We start from the raw sequence: 15,158 nt of genomic DNA on the forward strand, positions 1-15,158 counted from the left end.
CTCTCTATGAGGTCCTTTGAGTGTAGGTAGAACAGACCCATAAGGAATTGATGATGAGCTCAATGTGACAGTCCTTGGGGACCAGGGCAACCTCCTTCCCTGATCTCTCTCTGGTTTCCCAAATGTGGATCAGAAGATTTTTAACTCCTTCATGACCAAGGATTTGCCAGTACATCCAACATGGCCATCTAATCTACAATTATAACAAAAGGTGAATCTGTTATTCGGATGATTGCCTACTGGAGATGGTCTTAGGTCAAGCTTTTGTGCCCTCCATGCCCTTTGGTCCTCTACCTCTTCAAAGAGAGTAGGATTGCGCATGGCTCCATCTCTCACCTGATTGACTCAGGTTGCACAACCTTGCAGCTCAGCACTGGTGGTGCTGTTGCCATGCTCTGCTCCTACTGCCTCCATTGGAGAAGGCCTGGAACCTGCTGAGGTTGAACCCCTATAGATTATGTTGATCTTTGAACCTCAGAAGTCCTGATTTTAACTTGGACATTGTTGGCAATGATTTCTGGGTCTGCGTAGATCTGATGACATCAGCTGCATAAGGGTCATGAACCTCAGCCCCGCTCAATCACTGAAGTGTAATTTTTCCTGAATTCTCAGGAAATTCCAGGGCCTATCTGTCATAGGTTCATGCAAAAATGACTCCACTGTGAGGAGAAACAGAGTAGACTTTTCTCCTTCCTGCTGCACAACACTGAAGACAAAATTAGCATAAGGGGTCTTCTGATCTGCCCCCCCCCCCCAAATAGCCAAACTAAACTATGTATACATTCCTGCCAGGTACAATCTTACCTTGGCTCTGGGCCCCCTAGGCTATCAATTTCACTTGGTCTGGCTTAAGGGCTTTCCAGTGTCCTCAGGACACTTTCACCTGCCAAACCATAGTCTCTCAAGGTTGTTCTTCTGGGGGCCATGGTTCCTATCTAGAAACAATATCAATTTGGAGGCTAGCATATTTTGAATACCACAGGAGGGATAACTTCTGCCTTACCCATGTTCTTGAGCATAGTTGTAATAATCAGTTTCTATGAATGCCTCCTTTGATTAGAAGGGCTCCCATTCCTCTGAGGATAAACTTCCTACTATCAGTTTCCCAGGTGTATCTCCATGGGCAAAATTCTCAGACAGGATTAGAAAAACTTTCTGATTTGCCAGTGGCCTTAATTGTACCCTCTTCCCATCCTTTAACTTTACTGCTCAATACTTTTAAATATCCTCATTCTTAAGGTCTAGCTCTATTTTTGATATGAGGAAGCTTCTATACCCCCTCAATTATCTTAGCTCTCATATTTTCTAGAGATTATTCCATGTGTGCCTACATTAACACACAAATGTTGATGCACTTAGGAAATTTACAGTATTGCAGCAACAATAGTTTATCAGACTAACATACCATGCTTAACCAATACAATAGTACAGTATAATACATGAATTCAAATTGTGAAAATGGTACCAATGACTTTTTCATGTATCAATATACAGTAATTATAAATGCAGTAGCATTCAGACTTTAAGAAATACACCATATCAACAAATGCAGGAAGAAGCCAAGGCAAGATAAGCTTGTCATACCTCCAAAAAAACACCTCTGAAAAACAAAATAAAACTGCATTGTAAAAGAAAAATTCTAGGATAGAACTGGGAAGAAATAAAATTATCTAGACCTCAAAAAAAAATCTACTTTCTATGAAGAGAAAATAAAAGAAAAAATGCAAACAAAAAGTGTTTTCCATGACAGGAAGACAAAATCCCATTTCTGAAACAAAACTGACCACAGGAACAAACATTTCAGATGCTTTCTTCCCCAAAGTCAAGGAAGTTTCCCAGGCCTCCCTGTGCTTCCTAAAGCAAAGTCCAATCCAGTCCGAGGTAAGAGAATTGAGACAAAGGAGATGACCTTATGATTCAGTATCTCACACACACACACACACACACACACACACACACACACACACACACACACACACACACACACCAGTCTGAGAGGGAAATATCCTCCAACTTATAAAAAACAATGAGCTTCTTTTTAGAAAAATAAATATCAAAGAAACCTAGGATAGAAAAAAAATTTCCCAGCTTATAGAAAAAAAGTTAGCCTCCCAAGTACAATATCTTGTTAAAAAAAATAATTGTCACCAAATTACATTCCTGCAGAATAGCAAATCCTAACCTTATTTGTGTAAAGAGAGTCTGCCTGTAGACTAAGGAGCCCCATTTATAAGAATTATTAACCCTACCTGTATCATGAGGGTGTCATGTGGTTCGAAGGGAGACACAATAGACATCTCTAGACTCTTCTCCAAGGGAAACTTTCATTCCTGCTCCAAGGGGAAATATGACGTTGGAATGTGATTCAGTTTCAAGCTAAACTTTGGATCACTATTTCTTCTTAATGGGAAAATGAAGCCCCCAAGCTTTATATATCCATGGTTTGACTACCTTTCCATCAAATACCAGTTTCACAACAAACACACATAGTGAATAACAACAACAACAACAAAAACCCAGCACCACCACAAAACCATTTATCTAAATCAGTAGCAAAACAAAAATCAGAAAAAAGTATACAAAGGAAAATATATCCTGTAATACAGAGTGAAGCTCCTGCAGTAACTTCACACTTAAAGAAGACTTGATCAAAAAGGCTGGAGGTTTTCCTGCTATTCTTTCCAAATCCTCCTGACAACTCTCATGCATAACACTAATGAAAAGAGAATTTCATACCAATGGACTTTGAGAAGGAGGTTACATTTGTAAAGTGCTTAACACAGGACCTGGCACAGAGTAGGTACTTAATAAATTGTCTCTTCAATAGCTAGAGACAAACTTATCTGCAAAGATTGTAGCAAGGGGAAAGCAGAAAATTGGTGGTGGTGATTGTGCAGGAATTTTATAGACAGTTTCCTGGATCATATCTCAAATATATAAAGAACTTTGTCAAATTTTTAAGAATATGAATCATTCCCCAATTGATAAATAGTCAAAGGATATGACCGGGTAGTTTCTGCAGGAAGAAATCAAAGCTATATATAGTCAAATAAAAAATGCTCTGAATCCTTATTGATTAGAGAAGTGCAAATTAAAACAACTTTGAGATACCATCGCATATCTATCAGATTGGCTAAAATGATAAAAAGGGAAAGTGACAGATATTGAAGGGGCTGTGGAAAAAACTAGGATACTAATATACTATTGGGTAAACTGAACTGATCCAACCATTTTTGAAAGTAATCTGAAATTATAACCAAAGAGTTATAAAACAGTGTATACCCCTTAACTCACTATTATACCACAATAATACCACTATTAGGTCTTCTTCCCATGGTGTTCAGGGAAAAAGGAAAAGAACCTACATGTTCTAAAATATTTACTGCAGTTCTCTTTATGGCGGCAAAGAACTGGAAACTGAGGTGATACCCATCAGTTGTGGAATGGCTGAATAAATTGTATATGATTGTGATGGAATAGTGATGTAAGAAATATCAAGCAGAATCTTTCACCCTATAGGGAAGTAGGAATGAAGGGGGACAAGAAAAGAAGTGGGGCTAATAGAAGGGAAGACAGATTGAAGAAGGCAGGAGTTAGAAGCAAAATACTGTTAAACAGGGGCAGGGTGAAAGGAGAGAGAGAGGAAAAAAAAGTATAAACGTGGGAAAAACAAGATGGAGGAAAATACAGTTAGTAATCATAACTGTGAATGGGATGAACTCTACCACAAAGCAGAAGGACATAGAGTGGATTAAAAACTAGAATCCTATAACATGTTATTTACAAGAAACACATATGAAACAGAAACATACACAAAGAGGAGAAAGACTAAAAAAGAATATAATATATTTCAGCTGAAGTAAAAAAAAAAAAAGCAATTCTGATCTCAGACAAAGCAAAAATAGGTCTAATTAAAAAAAAAAACTACATCTCACTAAAAGGTACCATAGATGATTAAGTAATATCAGTGCTCAACTTTTATGCACCAAATGGTAGAGCATCCAAATTTCTAAAGTTGAATGAGTTACAGGAGGAAATAGACAGTAAAACTACACTAGAGGAACTTCAAGTTTCCTGTCTCAGAACTAGATAAATCTAACCACAAAATAAAAAAGAATGGAGTTAAGGGGGAGTGAATAGAATTTTAGAAAAGTTAGCTATGATAGACCTCTGGAGAAAATTGGGGACAGAGAGGAATATACACTGTTTTTTCAGTGGTACATGGCACCTTCACAAAATTTGACCATGTCTTGGGGCATAAACAAATCTCACAATCAAATGCAGAAAGGTAGAAATATTAAATGCATCTTTTTCAGATCATGATGCAATAAAAATTACAATTAATAAAGGGCCATGCAAAGATTAAAAATTAATTGAAAACTAAATAATCCAGTCCTAAAGAATGAGTGGGTCAAACAAATCATAGAAACAGTCAAGAATTTCAGAGAGTGACAATAATGAGAAAAATACCAAAATTTATGAGATGCAGCCAAAGCAGTACTTAAGAAAAAAAATTTCTTTCTCTAAATGACTACATCAATAAAATAGAGAAAGAACAACAAATGAATTGGGCATGCAACTAAAAGAGATAGAAAAAGAATAAATTAAAAATTCCCAGTTAAGTATCAAATTGGAAATCCTGAATATCAAAGGAGAGATTAATAACACTGAAAATAAGAAAACCACTGAATTAATAAATAAAACTAAAAGCTGGTTTTATAAAAAACGTCAGTAAAATATGTTGGGATTGGAAGCTCAATTCCGTGTGGACAGTCTCGGGCGGGTAAAGGTGGGAGCTTCTAAATCTTAGAGCTCTCACGAGACCCCCCCAGGAAATGGCAGGGAATCGAGGTGAACCGAGCTATCTCGAGTAATTCCTCCTCTTCCCGTGAGAAACGTGATGGGAGAGAGATCTCCCCGCCCTCGAGATTGTCCCGGATCTGGGCACAATATTGTTATCTAACAGCACGGTATTCAGATGCAAACTATGCGGCTGAAGGTTAAGTAGGATTGAGGAAGCCTGAAAGCTCTCTTAGCACGTGAGGAGCCAAGAGGACAGTAGGCTTCGCTTTTCTTCTTTCCTCTCTCCCCGCTTGTACTTCTACTTCCAATCCCTTAAGATCTTAGCCTCCTTAGGAAATCTCCCCCTCTTCCTCCTAAGGAAGACCCCCCTGCACTTGTAACCGAGACCCTGAAATAAAGCTCAACCCTTGTTCGACTCTGGAACGTCCTTTCTCTCATATGAGCATCTGGTTTTGGCCAACCGAAGACCTCGGAGGTGAGGTAAGAAGACTCGGGTAGCCCACACAGGCCTCTAGGCCTGGCAAAAATAGATAAACTATTGGTCAATTTTATTTTAAAAAAACAAAGCAGAAAAATTATCAGTATCAAAAATGAGAGGGAAATTAAAGCAATAATTGGGAGGTATTTTGTCCAGTTGAATGCCAACAAAATCTGAAAATCTAACTGAAATGGATGAATATTTACAAAAATATGAATTTCCTAGATTAGCTGAAAATAGAATTCTTAAATAACCCCATTTTAGAAAAAGGAATTGAACAAGCTATCAACAAACTCCCTAAGAAAAAATCCCCAGGGCTAAATATGGACTCACAAGTGAATTCTACCAAACATTTAAAGAGCAATTAATTCCAATACTATATAAACTATTTGGGAAAATAGGAGTCCTACCTTTTATGACACAAATGTGGTATAGACACCTAAAGCAGGAAGAGCCAAAACAGAGAAAGAAAACTATAGATCAATTTCCCTAATTAATAGCAAAGTAAAAATTTTAAATAAAACACTAGCAAGGAGATTATATCAATATACCCCCAGAATCAGATGGGATTTATACCAGAAATGCAGCAGGCTGGTTCAATGTTAGGAAATCTATTAGCATAATTGACCATATCAATAACAAAATCAACAGAAATCATATGATTATCTCAATACATGCAGAAAAAAACTTGACAAAATACAACACCCATTTCTATTAACACTAGTCAACAGAAGAATAAATGGGACTTTTCTTAAAATGATAAGTAGCATCTATCTAAAACCATCAGCAAAAATCCATAATGAAGATAAGCTAATAAGGTCAAGGCAAGGATGTCCATTAACACCACTATCATTCATATTTTACTAGAATGTTAGCTTTAGCAACGAGAAGAAAAAGAAACTGAAGAAATTAGAATGGCCAATGAGGAAACAAAACTATCACTCTTTACAGATGATATAATGGTACACTTAGAGGACCAACTAAAAAACTACTTGAAATAAATAAGAACTTTTGCAAAGTTGCAGGATATAAAATAAACCCACGTAAATTATCAGCAGCATTACAAAGCACAGCAGCAAGAGATAGAGAAATTCCATTTAAAATAAGTGGAGACAATATGAAATATTTGGTAGTCTACCTGCCATGACAAACCCAGGAACTATATGAACATAATTACAAAACACTTCACACAAATAAAGTTAGATCTAAACAACTGGGAAAGTATCAATTGCTCATGGGTAGACTGAGTCAATATTATAAAAATCATAGTTCTACCTAAATTAATTGATATATACTGTGCCATACTAATCATGCTGCCAAAAATTATTTTATAGAGCTAAAAAAAATAATAAAATTCCTCTGGAAGAACTGAAGGTCAAGAATATCAAGGGAATAAATGGAAAAATGCAAAGGAAGGTGGCCTAGCCATACCAGACATAATGCTATGTTATAAAGTGGCAATCATCAAAACTATTTGATACCAGCTAAAAAGTAGAGTGGTGGATCAGTGGAACAGGTTAGGTACACAAGGTATGAGAGTCAATGATTATAGTGATCTAGTGTTTGATAAGCCCAAAAACCCCAGATTCTGAGATAACTCACTATTTGACACTGCTGGGAAAACTGGAAAATAGTACGGCAGATCAACGTCGATGGATCTATATCTATATGTCAACGTCTTATACCATGTACCAACATCTAAATGGTACACAAGTTACACATAAAGAGTGATACCATAAGCAAATATCAGATCTATGGAGAAGGGAAGAATTTGTGACCAAACAAGAAAGAGAGCATTACAAGATGTATAATGGATAATTCTAATAATGTTAAATTAAAAAGGTTTTACCCAAAGTCAATGCAACCAAGATTAGAAGGAAAGCAGATAGTTGAGAAACAATTTTTACAGCAAATCTCTCTGAGAAAGGCCTTGTTTCTGAAATACATAGAGAAATGAGTCAAATTTATGAGAATACAAGTCATTCCCCAATTGACAAATGGTCAAAGGACCATTTATCAATCAAAGGACCTGAAAAACAGACAGTTTTCAGATGAAGAAATTGAAGCTATCTATAGTCATAGGAAAAATAATGCTCTAAATCACTATTGATTAGAGAAGTACAAATTAAAACAACTCTGAGGTACCTCATACTTACCAGATTGGCTAATATGATGGAAAAGTAAAATGATAATGTGAGAGGATGTAAAAAAATTGGGATACTAATGCACTATTGGTGAAGTTGTGAGTTGATCCAACTATTCAGGAGAACAATTTGGAACTATGCCCAAAGGACAATCAAACTATGTATAGTCTTTGATCCAGTGATACCACTCCAAGTCTGTATCCCAAAGAGATCATAAAAAAGGGGAAAAGACCCACATGTACAAAAGTATTTATAGCAGCTCTTTTCGTGGTGGCAAAGAATTGGAAATTGAGGAGATGCCTATCAGTTAGCGAATGACTGAACAAGTGGTACATGAATATAATGGAATACTACTGTGCAATAAGAAATGACAAGCAGGGAGATTTCAGAAAAAACATAGAAAGGCTTACAAGAACTGATACTGAGTGAAGTGAGAAGAACCAGGAGAACATTGTACACAGTGACAAAAAATTATGCAATGATTAACTATGATAGACTTAGCTCTTCTTAAAAATACAATGACCCAAGACAGTTCCAAAAGACTGATGATTAACAATGTTATCCACATCCAGAGAAATAACTATGGAGTCTGAATGCACATCAAAGCATACTATTTTAACTTTTTTTTTGTTTTTCATTTTTTGGTGACTTTTCCCTTCTGTTCTATTTTTTCTTTCACAACATGAGTAATGTGGAAATATATTTAACATAATTGCACATATATAACCTATATCAGATTGTTTGTCATCTTGGGGAGGGGGAAGGGAAGGGATGGAGGGAGAAAAATTTAGAAATCAAAGTCTTATAAAACAATAAATGTTGAAAACTATATGTTGAAAAAATAAAATACTATTTAATAAAAAAGAAAGTGCTAAGCAGGACCTTTCCGAAAACCTCTTTGTCAATTTGGACTTTGTACAGAACACACTCAATGATATTGGCAAATACATTTAATGAATATGTCTTCCTATCTTATACTTTATTTGCTTATTTTTATGTAACTGACATTTATATGGTAATTAAATGTATGCACAGCACTTTATATACATTAATTCATTGGACACGTTATTAAATGAGATGATTAATCAGAGTGATCTCTGTAGTTGCATCAGGAAATCTTGTATGATCTTAACACAAATAGGAAACACTGAGAATCTAAGTTCTTTCTTATTCAAAAGCAAAGTTATTGGGGTTTTTTGCAATTAACTTTAGATCTTTAATCCCATGATTTTATATCATCACTATGTCCATCTGTTGTAAGATTTAAGATGTAGTCTGCCTGGAAAAACCTGCGAGCACCAGTCTTTTCCCCATGAGAACCCAAGAAGAACAGTTTAAACAATGCAGAACTATACAATAGATTGGTTTACAGGCTAAGTACCTTTTAGCACCATACATTGTCATCTGTCATGATTACAAAAAGAGTATTAATAAATAATAGAGAGCAAAATGGTCTGAAATCAAGAATGGTCTGATCTACCAAAGGTCACTTTCATGGCATGGGAATAGTGTTCCATGTTTCTGTCATGGCTATTACACAAATAAAATAATTCACTTAAGCCCAGTTCAAGGACATGCCATAACAATCATCTTATTCAGTGGTCTGTCTCATGCAAGGCTCAGTTTCTCCAGTCTTTCCAACCTTTTCAAGACAACACTATACAAAATTAAACATAATCATGATAAGTGTTCTATACGATACTTATTGATCTGAAAAATAAAGTTCATTTAGAAAAACATATTTAAGTCTATGGGACAGCTAGGTTGTGCAGTGGATAGAGCACCAGTGCAGGAGTCAGGAGGACTTGAGTTCAAATGTCACCTCAGACACTTGACACTCACTAGCTGTGTGACCTTGGGCAAGTCACTTAACCCCAATTGCCTTATCCTGAGTCATCTCCAGTCATCCTGATGAATATCTGGTCACTGGATTCAGATGACTCTGGAGGAGAAGTGAGGCTGGTGACCTGCACAGCCCTCCCTCACTCAAAACATATAGTCAAGCGCAAGTCATGTCATTACTTCTCTGATGGCACGGTCTTCTTCAGCAATGAAGGATGAACACACACACGCACACACACACACACACACACACACACTTAAATCCATTATCACATGCTATGTGTTAGTATGTCCTTATTAATATCCAGTCCAGCAAGTGAATACATGATATTTTAGCCTCAATAAAGGGCATACAGTTGATACATTCCAACTCTGTGACTTGTAAACTAAATGGAAGAGACAGGATCCACAATGTCAAAAGGTTTTCATATCATATCTTACCATAAAATATGTATAAGCATGAATTTAGAAAGTTCCCCAAAATTAGAAACAAGCAATTAAATGGAAAGGTAACACATTATAGATACACAGGACCACATTTAGAGCCAGGATTTGAGCACAGTTCTCCTTTGCTCTGATACAAGCTACCTGTGTGACCACTCATTCAAACCTCTTAATGTCCCAGACAACTCTCAGATTACCAATTGTGATTTCATTTCATGTAGGGAACTCCAAGTGTGGAATCTCCCTCCACTACAGTAAATTACAAGTTAGGAACACCATATACCCAGGTAATTACATTGTGTCCATTTTACTATACACAAATACATTAAGCTAGTGAGGTCTAATTTAAAAAAAAAACAAACCAGTTAGCAACAATAAGGAAAATAATAATTACATAATTACCTAAGTAAAAAAACAGGTATTTTAATAAGTTTCAGTGCCTACTTAAATATTTCATTGGCTTTACAGAATACCCTTTTCAGTGACACAAACTTCCATGAATACCAAAAAGATTTTAATAGAACAATGACTGGTTTGTCTTCCCAGTATACCCAAGAATCAAAACTTATCAATGCTTTAAGTATTTTGTTATTTATTCCTTTGTGTGTGTGTGTGTGTGTGTATTAAAATTCTGTAGGTACTTTCTTAAGTAGGGTCTTGTGGCACAGTAGATGGAGTGCCAGGCCTGGAGTCAAGAAAACCCGAGTTTAAATCCAGCCTCACTTACTAGCTGTGTGGCTAAACAACAACAACAACAACAACAACAACAACAAATCCTTTCTGTTGTGAAATACCATCAGTCTCCTATGGAATCAGAACACAGAATAAAACAGACTATTTTCTCTTGTGTTATATTTTGTTTTGGTTTGGTTTTTCTCATGGTTTCTCCCATTCGTTTTAATTCTTCAACATGACTAATGTGAAAGTGTGTTTAATAAGAACGTATGTGTAGAACCAATATTAAGATTGCATGTCATCTTGGGGAGGGAGGCAGAGAAAATGTAAAACTTATGGAAGTGATGTTAAACTGAAAACAAATTAATTAAAGAAAAGAAGAAAAAAGAAATACTGTCAGCCTTGTGACAGCCTTTGTCAGTCTTTAGAAAAATCCAGTTTAAATGGAAGCAGACAATTCAGTAACCCTAAAAGAAACACTGAGTCAAGTAATCAAGACCTACCCTAAACGTTACAATATAATCTAATATTGGTGACTTAAGACCACACTATAACTTGGGACATTCAAAGAAACTGAACTGCCTTTTGAAGGTGAAATAAAAACTCTGTCAATGACTGCAAGGAGCTAGAATGGTGATGATATCATTCTAAGAGTATAGATGAATTATAGTTTAGATTAACAGTGAAAAACAAGAAAAGGTGGCACCACTCTTGCTTCAGGAAGGATCTAAAAGGACTTGTAAATGGTACTTGAGGACATCAGAGGCAGTGATTCCCAACAGCTCTCTAGTGTACTAACTCCTTAATCTGGAATAAAACATACATTGAACAAAAGGGCCCACATTGCAGTTCTATCTACAAAGCAGGATAAACTCCTAGTAGGAATATGAGCTCAAGGACCTCAAATCATAATTTCCTGTTCTTTGATGACTCCCAAAAGCCACATCTTTTTAACCAAATATTTTGATGCCTAATACTTAGAATATTAAGGTAATAACTGATACCTTATTATGAATAACTGTGAACTAGGGCTCTTTCTCTTGGTTGAGCCGAGTTATCTCATTTCCAACAGGAGAGCTCCTTCCCATTGCCCAGTATGTATTCTCCAATGTATGCCTTTTTTGGATTTCTGTTTGGCTATTGAATTGGATATAATAGGTTTCTTTGCTATTTCCTAAATGTGTTTATATTGTGGAACTGGTGTTTGGTGGGAAGGGAGACAAGTCTTGGATATAAAGCCTAGGGCCTTCATTTCCCCAGTAAGTAACAGTAATAGAAAGTTTAACTTCACCCTGAAAATCACAACTTCTACACTAATATTCAAAGAAACCCACAGATATAATTCTAGACTGGCACCCCCCTCTCTTAGAGGAGAGCTGAGTAATAGCCTTGTGACCTCAACTTCCTGTTTCCCCAGCTGGAATAAAGGGGGGAAGGGAAAGAGATTAGAAATGTCTATTCTGCCTCCCTTTTAGCTATACAAAATCCCCAGGCTATCCCATGTGAGGGACAACCCTTATTACGCTAAGAAATGAATGAAATAAATATTTTTATTGAGGAGTATTTCTTTTATACGGAGTGAGTCGAGAGAGTATAGGCTACGCAGCCTCCTGGATCTATATAGGATCATTTAAAGAACAGCCAAGAAGGCAGAGCCAAAATGGCAGAGAAAATGCAGGGACTTGCCTGAGCTCTCCTCAAACCCCCTCCAAACACCTTTAAATAAGGCCCTAAAACAAATTCTGTAGCAACAGAACTCACAAAAGGACAGTATAAAATAATTTTCCATCCAAAGACAACTTAGAAGGTCTGCAGAAAAGTCCTGTCATCGTGTAGTGAGAGTAGGACAAAGGCTAAGCCAGTGCAGACCTCTCTCCAGCAAACCAGGAGCAGGCCTTGAGAGTTACTGAATCAACAGCTACTACTTCCAGAAGTCTCAGCCCACAGATGCTGGTTGAACAACTACTCTCTTTGCTGTCACTGGGGGCAGGGCTTTGTTGCTTTGCCTATACTTGAATCCAGGTTGCAGTTCTGGGTGGCAGTCTAGGGCGAGGAGGAGCACTAGCACACCAGAGGTTGGGGTCAAAGTGGAGCAAGGACCCTAATCTGATGTTGAGTGAAATGAGCAGAACCAGGAGAACATTGTACATAGTAACAGCAACATTGTAAGACAATCAGCTGTGAATGACAACTATTCTCAGCAATACAATGATCCAAGACAACTCTGAATGACTTATGAAAAATTGTGTCCATCCTGCGAAAGAACTGATGGTGTCTGAATATAGACTTAAGCATACTTTACTTTTTCTTTTTTGTCTGTTTTCTTTTACAACATAACTAATACGGAAATGTTTTCCATGACTACACATGTAGAACCTATATCAAATGGTTTTCCAACTCAATGAGGGGAGTTGGGAGAGAGGGAGAGAATTTGGAACTCAAAATTTTAAAAATGAATATTAAAAATGGTTTTTGTGTTTAATTGGGGAAAAATATTAAATTATTTAAAAAGAAAAACAAATAAATATATAAAAAAGAAAGACAGGGTCCTCCCTAAAGGGATTACAATGACTTATACCTGTATTGAGCACTTAGAGGCTTAAAGTACTTTCCTCACAACTCTATGAGGGAAGCACATAAATATTAAAAAGCATTAGGTCTGTAGTCAGAAAACCTGAGTTCAAACCCAGCCTCAGAAATTATCTAGCTATGTGACACTGAGCAAATCACTTCTTCTGCTCAAGTTTCCTCAACTGTGAAATGGAGATAACAGTATCTACCTCCCAGGGTTGTTGTAAGGATAAAATTAGATAAGTGTTTTGCAAACCTTGAAGAACTACATCAATGCTAGGTATTATTATTGTCATCCATGTTTTATTACATTTGGAGACTGAGGCTCAGAAGGGGTTAGTCACTAACCATTTTTGACTGGTCCATGGTCCTCCAACAGAAGCCCATATCTTGTAACACTAAGAATTCAAATGTTTTCTAGCATCTCATACTGCTATTCTAGATGTCCCAGGAAAGAATAAGTTGCATTATTAAAGATAAACTTAGCTTCTTTTTTTTTTTTTTTGACAATGTTGCTTAGGCTCGCGGCAATGCTTCAAGTCTGTGCTTAAATGACTGACCAACAACTTCCACTACTGACTGCCTTTCAAAGTCAAAAACAAATTTTGGCTAGGCATTTTGTTGTATTATCAGCACTGTTTCATTCCTCTGTCAGTGTTAAAAATTTATAGTTAAGACTATTGAGTCATCAACCTGATGTCATAAACCTCTGAAAAAAAAAAAAGTTATATTCAAGCTCAGTGATAAAGTATTACTTTTAGTTAAAACTGGTATTTTGAGGCATTTTATAACTTATCAGGTTGTGTAGCAGACAGACTGGGTCCCCACACAGCTCGGTGATGTGGTGAAGAAGAAACACACGGGAGGCAGGATAAGAAAGACCAACTCCGTTTATTGATCTGGGAGTCCAGGTATTTACAGACAGAAACTGCAAGCCTACATGACATTCTGCTGGTCTCCTGCCCTAGTGATTTAATCAGTCTTATCTTAAAGACTGTGAGCCTAGAGGGCGTCTATTTTACATATCTCTTGTTTTCTGTAATTCTCTTGTTTGTCTCTCGGAGACAGCAACATCTGGGGGGCATGGAGAGCCATTCTGGATGATAATGAGCACAGTCTCAAAGAACAGTTTCCCCTGGAAGGTCTATCCTGATCTTGTCAACCGCATTCCACTCTGGCCCTCAACAAGGTTGTGCCTTGTAATATGAAATAAGTATAGATCTCATTGAATAATTTTCAAAACTGGGCGGAGCCAAGATGGTGGAGTAGAAAGACACACATACGCTAGCTCCAAACCCACAGCCCATAAAATATCTGTAAAGAAGAACTCCCGGCGAATTCTGGAGCAGCAGAGGCCACAGAACAGTGGAGCAGAGGAGATTTCTGTTCCAGAGAGCCCTGCAAACCTCTTGCAAAAGGTCCGTTGCTCCCGGGACCCAGAGCCGAGCCCAGCCCTGCCTTGGCCATGCACGGCACTGAGAGGAGCAGATCTGAGAGGGCTTCAGGGACAGAATCTCCAGCAGCCGCACAGGTCCCTCCACCCACGGGCCCCAAAGGTTGGTGAGAGGGTCTTCCTGGCTTGCTGAGAGGGGAGTGGGGTCTCCCCATAACTCAGGCCCCCTCGGGAGGCAGCAGCAGAGGTGGCAACAGACCAGGGCTCCCCAAGCAGGCAGGAGCTCGGATCCATTGTTGAAAGTCTCCACGTAAAGCCCCTGAGGGAACTGAGCCCATGAGGTGGCCCTGCCCCCACCTGAGCACCTGAACTTGATCTCACACTGAATAGCAGCCCCGCCCCCGCCAAAGCCCTGAGGCTGGGAAGCAGAATTTGAATCTCAGACCCCAAGAGCTGGCTGGAAGGATCTGGAGGCAAAGTGGGTGTGAAGAGAATACTCAGAAGTCAAGTCACTGGCTGGGAAAATGTCCAGAAAAGGGAAAAAAAATAAGACTATAGAAGGTTACTTTCTTGGTGAACAAATAATTCCTCCCTTCCTTTCTGATGAGGAAGAACAATGCTTACCATCAGGGAAAGACACAGAAGTCAAGGCTTCTGTATCCCAGCCCACCCAATGGGCTCAGGCCATGGAAGAGCTCAAAAAGGATTTTGAAAATCAAGTTAGAGAGGTGGAGGAAAAACTGGGAAGAGAAATGAGAGAGATGAAAGAAAAGCATGAAAAGCAGGTCCACACCCTGCTAAAGGAGAC

At 37.8% G+C, this 15,158-nt stretch overlaps 1 long non-coding RNA gene across 16 annotated transcripts in view; it reads right to left on the bottom strand.

The window, feature by feature from the left end:
• The window catches only part of LOC140515691 (uncharacterized), a 54,062-nt gene that overhangs the window by 5,421 nt on the left and 33,483 nt on the right, over positions 1-15,158 (bottom strand). For 5 of the 16 annotated variants that reach the window (XR_011971148.1, XR_011971149.1, XR_011971147.1 and 2 more), the window contains one exon: positions 1-2,330. This is a non-coding gene — a long non-coding RNA (uncharacterized lncRNA). The other 11 variants (XR_011971152.1, XR_011971153.1, XR_011971154.1 and 8 more) reach the window with 6 other exon arrangements.

The sequence above is a fragment of the Notamacropus eugenii genome, chromosome X, assembly GCF_028372415.1.
Source record: "Notamacropus eugenii isolate mMacEug1 chromosome X, mMacEug1.pri_v2, whole genome shotgun sequence".
NCBI lineage: Eukaryota > Metazoa > Chordata > Mammalia > Diprotodontia > Macropodidae > Notamacropus > Notamacropus eugenii.